Source organism: Octopus bimaculoides, chromosome 1 (assembly GCF_001194135.2).
Source record: "Octopus bimaculoides isolate UCB-OBI-ISO-001 chromosome 1, ASM119413v2, whole genome shotgun sequence".
NCBI classification, from domain to species: Eukaryota; Metazoa; Mollusca; class Cephalopoda; order Octopoda; family Octopodidae; genus Octopus; species Octopus bimaculoides.
The window spans coordinates 34,827,869-34,830,302 of record NC_068981.1 but is presented as its reverse complement, the minus strand read 5'-3'; positions in this window follow the sequence as shown (position 1 = coordinate 34,830,302).

The window sequence follows — 2,434 nt, the reverse complement described above, 5'->3', positions numbered from 1 at the left end:
CTGGCATCTGAAGCCTCGGGAAATGCTTGTCAAAAGAACAAGACAAGCGTTCCAAAATTATGTTTCTCGACATTTTTCAAATGTCAAGAAGGAAATTTTTGTATTTTGCTAGGGCCGAAACTGCCCCTGGGGGTCAATTCCTGCCCTTGAAAATACACACAAATGAAGCCTAGGTGCTTCGCAACAAAATTATTTAAAAATTCCAACAAAATGTGGACAGTAAAAGGTCAAATAAACGTTTACCTTCGCAGCCGATGTGACAGCACGTCCGTGAGAAGAGATAGATAGATAGATAGATAGATAGATAGATAGATAGATAGATAGATAGATAGGTAGGTAAGGCGATAGTCGTTCGAGTGTGGAACAAAATGTTTTGTAAATATGCTGATGAATGTAGACGTATATACAGACACACGTGGACGCTCATATATTATGATACATACACTCACGCACAGACATAAAGAGGGAGAGTGAGAGCGAGAGCGAGAGTGAGAGCGAGAGTGAGAGCGAGAGCGAGAGAACGAGCGAGTTGCGAGAGCGAGTGTGTGTGTGTGTGTGTAAGAGATAGATAAATAGATAGATAAATAGAGAGAGAGAGAGAGAGAGAGAGAGAGAGAGAGAGAGAGAGAGAAAGAGCTATTTACTTTGAAATGTTTTTAACCGCTGTAAAAAGGCTAAATAAGCCATTTACGAAGAAATAATAGATATAATTATAGTTTCTGTGAACGTTTTGCCTAAGAATGTTTTAAACTTGGTATGGACACACCTCGAGCATTCACATTTCTTAGTAAATCAGTGATTGCATAGACTAAGCAATACAATGAGAAAATTGTTGTTGTTTTCCTAATAATGGGGCTGAATGTCACTTACAATGAACTGATTTATAATCTGAATAATAAAAATATTTGTATAGGCGTTGCTGTGTGGTAGGAAATTTGCTTCCCAACCACGTTTCCGGGTTCAGTTTCGGCAAGTAATTTCTACTAGAAGCCCTGGGATGACTAAAGCCTTGTGAGTGAATTAAATTTAGTTGACGGAACCTGTAAGAAACACATCATCGTATAAAGAAATGTATTCACAAGGAAAACCGTGTATACGAATAAATGATTTGATCATTTATTCGTATACACAACTTCCCATATGAATGCATTCTTTACGCCAATCATTGTTTATCTACCTTTTCTGCTTATATATCTATTTCGAAATCTATCTATCTATCTATCTATCTATCTATCTATCTATCTATCTATCTATCTATCTATCTATCTATCTATCTATCTATCTATCTATCTGTGTGTGGTGGACCCGAGCGAAAGGATTAGAGACGAAAACCTATCTCTCTGGCCAATCGCTCATCAACTTTTTCAAGCATCACTTGAAAAGGAAGGTGAGAATAGAGAGGCAGGTTTTGTCTCGTGAAAGTTTCATTAAAAGGTGGGTGAATGTAGCAAAGATGGTGCGTGCGAGTGACGATACCTCTTTGAGCATGATCCTGTAAATCCTATTCCCGGGCGAGGTTACCGTGGTCTTTTCCTTAAGCTTTTCTCTCCATGGATAAACCTAATGTTACCCTTTTTTACACCATTAACATTTTCCTTGATATACGATCCCTTTTGATCCTCTTTTTTTTTTTGTATCTTTTACTACCGATCCCTTTTGATCGAGTTTCTTTTTCTTTTTTTAAAAGAAAAGCTCCACAATTGTATTTGTCCTCTCTGAGTGCCGCCCTGTGTGGCTAATAAAAGAAAGTTATCTATCTATCTCTCTATCTATCTATCTAATGTTCTATCTATCTATCTATCTATCTATCTATCTATCTATCTATCTATCTATCTATCTATCTACAACCACGAAGGCGTCCTAATACAAAATGAGTTCTAAGAGTGAGGGAGGATGTAGGGCGAAATAAGTTTCTAGAACTTTCTCAAAGTTAGCTATGTATGATAAGGTGAGTAATGTATTTATGTTATCAGGTATAGCAAAATATTTTACTACGATAGAAATCACATTCCCACTGTAAACACCCAAAGACTAATAATATTTAAAATAAGTATAATGTTCTCTTCCTCGTTCGTAGTTCTTTTTATTATTATAAACAGTATAAGACAGCAAGCTGGCAGAACCGTTAGCGCGCCGAATAAAATGCTTTGCTGCATTTCGTCCGTCTCAACTTCTGCATTCAAATTCCGCGAAGGTCGACTTCGCTTTTTATCCTTTCGGAGTCGATAAATTAAGTACCAGTGAAACACTGGGGTTGATGTAATCGACTAGCCTCTTCCCTCAAAATTACTGGCCCTGTGCCAAAATTTGAAATCATTATTATAAACAGTATAAGGCGGCAAGCTTTATAATGTTTATAATAATATTTGTGGGGAGGGGACTAATCCCCTTCCCACAAATTTGAGGCCTTGGCCTTTAGTAGAAAGGATCATTA